This window comes from Vombatus ursinus, unplaced genomic scaffold (genome assembly GCF_900497805.2).
Source record: "Vombatus ursinus unplaced genomic scaffold, bare-nosed wombat genome assembly UNPS02009994.1, whole genome shotgun sequence".
Classification (NCBI taxonomy): domain Eukaryota; kingdom Metazoa; phylum Chordata; class Mammalia; order Diprotodontia; family Vombatidae; genus Vombatus; species Vombatus ursinus.
In genome coordinates, this window is record NW_020949772.1 from 1,078,423 (window position 1) to 1,085,598 (window position 7,176).

The window sequence follows — 7,176 nt, forward strand, 5'->3', positions numbered from 1 at the left end:
CGAGTGGGGGCTGGGGCTAAGGTGGTCAGGCCAGGTGACACCCGTTACAATAGGGCATGGGGTCTCATCCTCTAGGGGAATGAGAAATTCCCAGCATCTGAGTGGGGGCTAGGGTGGATAGGCCACGTGACACCCATGAGGATGCGTGGGCATGAGGGGTCTCAGCTTCTAGGCTTGAGAACATCTCAGCATCAGAATGGGGGAAAGGTGAGTCTTAACTACAGACTGGGGGAGGGGTCTAGGAGTGGCCAAGCACTTTGGAGTGATGGGAGGAGGGGTCTAAGGAGTGGCCAAGCAGTTTGGGGTGAGGGGAGGCAGGGCCTAGGGAGATCTGGATAGGCCAGCAAGCTGGGGTGAACGGGAGTCCTGGGTCCTGGACCTTGTGGCACCTAGGCTAGGATTAAGGGTGGCCAGAGGAGGGGGGGCGGGGTTGGTTGGGAAAAGAAAGGGTCCAGGTGAGAATTTCCATTTGGAATGTCTGAGGGATTGAAACAGACAATAAGAATAGATAATGAAAGGAGCTGGAAGGGGAAGTTTGCTTTCAAAGGGCTTTTAAAGGGAAATAAGGCAGTTTCTAAAACTTTAAGGTATTCCTGGGACCAGTAGACAACTGAAGCCAGGTTCTTTTTAGGGGCCAGGGAAGAAAGATGTCAAAGAGAGATAAGTGAGTCTACAAGGAATCTAAAAGTTTTAAGGTTTTTCTGGGAATTGTAGGTAAACCTCTTCAGTGCAATGGCTAAAGTACTGGGCCTGGAGTCAAGGAGATCTAAGTTCAAATCTGGCCTCAGACACTTACTAGCTATGTGACCCTGGGCAAGTCCCTTAATCCTCTTTGCCTCAGTTTCCTCATCTGTTAAATGAGCTGGAGAAGGAAATGACAAACTACCCCAGTGTCCCTGCCAAGAAAACTCCAAATGGGATCATGAAGAGTTAGACACAATTGAATAATAAGAGCATTTCCAGAGGGATATTTACTGAGAAGATATTTCAAGAACACAAGTATAAACATTTCCTCCCAACACTCTTCCCTTTACAATCTTAGTCCTTAGGAATAGACTTAAGCTTTTTAAAAGTTGCTACAAAGTACGTACCCCACCAAGTTCACTGCTGAACGCAACATAATGGATGGATGATTCCCTCCCTCTTATAGTATCCAGCATCTTGACTGTAGCATCAGTCCATTACCAGGCTGTGTCTCAGGCCTTCCTGGATGTCCTGGTGGACCAGGCTCAGATGGCTGAAAACTCTGGCCTGGACCCTTGCTTCCAGACCTCTGGCAGACTTTAGAAGCTCACAAGATCACACATAGTCTAATCCTCCCCATCTCCAGTATTGCTTCAACTAAGGCAGGATTCAAAGAAGCAAAAGCAGAGGTATGTGTTCATGAATTTAGATCAACCTGGGTGGAAAGAGTAGACTGCCCATGCTGGCACTCCTCCTCCACAGCCCCAGAAGGACCACAAGTGCATGGCTTCTCTGAGAAAGGGCCCAATGTCCCTTCTCCACATGGATGCCCACAGTGGCTCATCCGCCTCACTGAATGCCAGAGAAGGAAAAAAAAAAAGGTCCAGTTGCCTCTGACAGAAAAAGTTCTAGCTCAGCAACCAGTAAAAAATTCTTTTGTTTGCCATGTACTTAGCAGACAGAGAAACTGAGCACACAAGTCCTAGAATAGAGAATCAGGCTTTTCATTATGTGTCATCAGGCACTACCAGAAGCTAACTCACAAAGCCTCCCTATGTGATTTGGCAGCAAAATATACTGTATTTTCACTGAGGAAGAACCTCTCATCAGCCATTCTCCTGATACACAAGGTGGTTTGGGGAGAACAGGAAGGATGTCATATATATGGTGGTACTTGACCTGTAACTAGAAGAAAGAGAGGGATTCAATGAGAAGATAAGGAGGAGGCAGTACATTCCAGGCCTTTAGCCCTGCAGTGAAAAGGAATGGAAATGAGAGACAGAAGGCCATGTGAGAGCAGGAAGGAATCATATTCAGATAGGTTAGGCTAAGGAAACTGGACAGAATCTAGATTTGTTTCTAATTGATCAGTTGAGTTTTCCTGAAATTGAAGCAGCATCTTTCTAGTACATTCCTCAGACAAACCATCTGGAGGTAGGGAAGAGGGGAGGTGTAGGATGAGGAAGGGAAGAGAAGCCTCTACCATAACCAACTTGGCTGGATCCCAGAGTGTGCTCACGGGAGAATTGTACAAGGAGGCTGCCTCAGCTACCACCTAAACCAGTAAGGTGAGTTTCCCTGGGCTTATCCCGTGGTGACACTTGCCCCACTGCCCTCCTGCCTTGCCACCTGGTGCTGATTGTCTATGCCCAGGAGAGGTTGCAGATGCATGAGAGAAAGCAGGACCACCTGCTTCAAGGCTCCTCATTTGTAAGGCTACCCTGAGGATTCTCTAACAGGGACAATGAAAAGAGGGCAGTGAACCTTTGCCCTTCCAAAGACTCAGCCTTGCCTTTTGATCTTATTCAGATGCGCCTTCCTCCCTAGCCCTAAAAAGAACCTGGCTCCTGTTTGTCTACAGATTCCTAGAAAAACCTTAAAGTTTTAAATTCCTTATAAACTACCTTTATTTCCCTTTGAAAGCTCTCTTTATCTCCCTTTGAAAGCAAATTTCTACCTTCCAGTTCCCTTCATTATCTATTCTCATTGTCTGTTCAATCTCTAAGACCTTCCAAATGGAATTCTCACCACTTCCCAACCACCTCCCCCCCCTTCCTCTGGTCATCCAAAGTTACTTTAGTGTCAACTGGCCTTTCATTGTGGCTACACCCAATCTCCCCTCCATTGCTTTACCTCCCTATGGCCCCTGGCCATTTTCCACCCTTAATCCTAGCTAGGCTCCAGGACCCAGACGTTCTGTTCACCCCAGCTTACTAGCCACTCCCATCCAGATCTCCCTAGGCCCTTCCTCCCCTCACCCCAAACTACTTGGCCACTCCTAGATCCCTCCCACAGTCTTTCTGCATATAAGGTTCATCTTGTCTCTATTAAGATTCTGAGAATTTCTCATGCCCAAAGGCTGAGACTCTCACTTGTCCTTATGGGCATCACCTGGCCACCTTAGCCCTCATTCAGACACTGAGAACCTCTCAGGCCTAGAGGCTGAGACTCATGCCTGCTCATCCTCATGGGTGTCACCTGGCCTATATGTGATTTATCTTTAATAAACTTTTTCTCTGCCTGGAAGAAGATTTGGGTTGAATTCATTCAGGGAGACCCAGCGCCACGATCTTGGGGGGTCCGTTCGAGCAACCCAAACCTCTAGACCTCTTCAAACCCGATCAGTAAAACATTGGCACCACACCCCACTCCAGACTGGTACAGGTAGAATCTGTATGGGGTCAGTGATGAATTAACCTGTGCCAGCCTTTGGTCTGTCCTCACCGGGTTAATGGCTGCATCAGTGATGTTAACATATTCAGCATAGGCTGAAATGCTTCCCTTAACCTGACAGAGTCAGATAATGAGACCCATGTCACTGTCTCTGTTTGTTCATTCCAGGGAACTCTATTTGGCTCCAATCCCAAATAACTTTTTGGATGTTTAGATATATGGAGTATAACGAGAAATAAAACCAAGGACACCTTTCCTGACTTTCAGTAATTAAGTAGCAATCAAGAGCTCCAGTGAAAATTTTCCAATTTCTTTTATTAATGTGTTGGTTTCCAAAGACGACAATAATAAAAAGGAGAAAGAGGGAAGATAAAGGGAATATACATTTATTAAGCACCTACTGTGTGCCAGGCACTGTGCTAAGTGCTTCACAAATATTATTTCATAATGCAAATATAATCTAATAATAAGAAGAAGAGTAACATTTAAGTAAATATTAATACATAAATAATAATAAACAAAATAAAATGAGTAAATAATGAATTAAAAATAATGAATAAAAATGACAATATATAATAATAAGAAAAATAATAAATCAGATCATTTATGGATCCTAGAGGGATTCTGAGTTATTTGTATTAATTATTATTCTCCTGATCAAATGAATTTGTTCATCTTCTTGGTCGAGGTGGAAACAGGACGGGAGAGGAGCTAAGCAGACATAAATCAGTATTGGCATACAAGCATAGCATATATGAATCTAGAGTTGGAAGGACTTTAGTGGCCACCTGGATCAACCCCCTCATTCTACAAGGAGGAAGGATAGCCATTTGTTGCTAGTGCTAACGTATAACCAAGTGGAATTTAGAACAAAAGAACCAGGACAGAGGTCCCCAGCTCCCTTTGTTCCACTTGGCCCTGTTCACGTTGCCTGAAGGTGATTTGCTTAGTGAACAGGTACAGAAAGGTGAACACACTTGGAGGGCTGTGTTTGAAGCAGTACACATATAGGCAATGAGTGTAGCTCATGTCTCTAAAGCTGATGGTGTCAGGGGGCTACTTGCTTTGTCTGATAAGCTGATGACCATGTCCTTAGGTCCTTGGTTCCACATGTCAGCCTCTGAAGCTAGCTGTGTGACCTTGGGCAGATAGATCCCTTAACTCCCCAGGGCCCCAGATTCTCGTTTGTAAAATGAGTTGTTATTTAATCATTCTTCCAGTACTGTCTGACTTTTCATAAATCCTTTTGGGGTTTTCTTTATAAAGATACTGGAGCAGTTTGCCATTTCCTTCTCCAACTCATTGTACAGATGAATAACCTGAGAAAAGCAGGGTTAAATGACTTGCTCAGGGGCACACAGTGAGTGTCTGAGGCTAAATCTGAATTCAGGTCTTCCTGACTCCAGGTCTGATGCTCTACCCACTGTACCATCTAGTTGTGTCAAATCAGTTCCCTTCTAGCTCCTGCTCTAAAGCTCCTGATCCTTCCTTTGTCATGTACTCTTAGCAACAAAATCACTGCTCTTCCTAGCTTACTAATGTGGCAACTGAAGCCAAGAAAAGTGACTTACCCAAGGTCATGGGAAAATGGTGTACCTTGATGTCCCCATGTAGCATCCAGGGAATTAGTGATCAGAGTTATCTCAAGTAGATGTTGGGTGCCTTGATTTGGATTGGGTTGAAAAGAATCTAGAGAAAACTGGATCTGTATTTGAATCTTCCTTTCCTCCTCTAATTCTTACTAGCTGCAAAATCATGGGCAAGTCACTTAACTGTTCTAAGCCTCAGTGTAGTCATCTGAAAAATGGGTAGGTAAAATACACCTCACAGGTTTGCTGTGAGACTTAAAGGAAATAATGTATGTAAAAATCCTTTTCAAACCTTAAACTGATACATAAACATCAGCTTCTACTATGATTTAAATCTCTTATTATTATTATCTCTTGTACTAACTGTGCAAAGAGGAAGGATCTGTGTACATTGTTGGAAATGTGTCCATCTATTAAGGATGTGAATGACCTACACATACTGCATGTATCCTCTCTTCCCTTTAGGAACTACTGTCTAGGTGATCGGGGTGTTTTAAAGCAAAAGGACCCTGGGGTTGGTAGGGAGACAGCATTGTGTTTCGGCTAGAATACTAGACATAAGAATATGGAAGTTGTTGTTGTTATTGAGATGTATCTGACTCTTGGTGACCCCATTTGGGGTTTTCTTGGCAAAGATATTGGAGTTGTTTGCCATTTCCTTCTCCAGCTCATTTTACAGATGAGGAAACTGAGGCAAACAGAGTTAAATGATTTTCCTAGGGTCACCCAGCTAGTAAGTGTAAGAGGCCAAATTTAAACTCAGGTCCTCCTGACTCCAGAGCTGTTGCTCTACCTAGTGCACCATCTAGCTGTCCTAATATGAATATGGAAGACCTCAAAGCAAATTTTATCTCTGACATTGACTAGCTATAAGACCATGGGCAAGTCATTTAATTTTTATGCGTCTCAGTTCCCTATCTGTAAAATGGCAGTCATAATAGCATTTACCTCCCAGAGATGCTGTGAGGATGAAATGAAATGATAGTATTTATAAAGTACTTTGCAAACCTTAAGCACTACATAAATACTCACTGTTGTTGTCATTACATAATACTTTAAAGTTTGCAGATCATTTCATGTTTTCTTATACAAGCTTCACAAGAACCTTGGGAGGTAGGTGCTATAATTATCTTCATTGTACAGATAAGGAAACTGAGGCTTCTTCTTCTTCTTGTTAGGTTGTTTTTCAGTCAGATCTGACTCTTCATGATCCCATTTGGGGTTTTCTTGGCAGAGATACTGAAGTGGTTTGCCATTTCCTTCTCCAGCTCATTTTATAGATAAGAAACAGAGTTAAGTGACTTGCCCAGGGTCACACAGCTACTAAGTTTCTGAGTATGGATGTGAACTCAGGAAAAGGAATCTTTCTGATTCCAAGCCCAGCATTCCATTCACTCTGCCACCTAGCTGCAACTGAGGCTAAAGGAGATTAATTAACTTTTCCAGAGTCACACATCTAAGTAATGAGGGGGAAAAAATTGCCTTTAAAAGAGGAGGATGACTTGTCCAAGGTAACACAGTGGCAGAATTGGGCTGAGAGTTATAACTCGGGTAGGATGGACAGGGCCTCGCCCCAGGGCGTGAATATCTAAAGGATCATACTTCTCTCCTGGACTGATCCTGTAATTTGCTATCCCCGTGTCATTTCCCTACCTGTCCTCTCTCCCCCAATCTATACCACCCCGTGGAATAAACGAACAGGGACAGATTCTCTGGGAGATGAGCCTCTTATCTCCTAGCAAGCCTACATCAGACCAGAACAGATGATCTTCCGCTTTGATCCTCCTCCCTTCAACTGAATTTACCCTAGACACTAAAATTCCTACTACAGGCTTGGCCTGAAACTAAAAGCCATATAGCACCCCTACCAGTCACGTCCACTTTCCACAATCCCCTGGCTGCCATAAACAAGGTTTCTGCACTGGTTGGGAGGCTGGAAGAGATGATGTCACAGGTCTTTTCTCTAAATTCTGTGATTCTCTAGCTTTGATTTTCCACCCTTCATCTTCTGCCAGAAAGCCCAACTTCTGTCCCCTCCCTGGCCATTAATAAACGTTTACAGCTCACTGTTCATCCTTCCTCCCACCAGACCTAATCAATCGCTTCCCTCTTAGCATTTGGTATTCGTCTGCTTCTGCTGATCTGCAGAGTGGCGTTTTTTCAACAATAGCGTTAACCTACTGAGCCAAAATTCAGAATATTCTGCATTATTGAGCAGTCCGTAGTATTG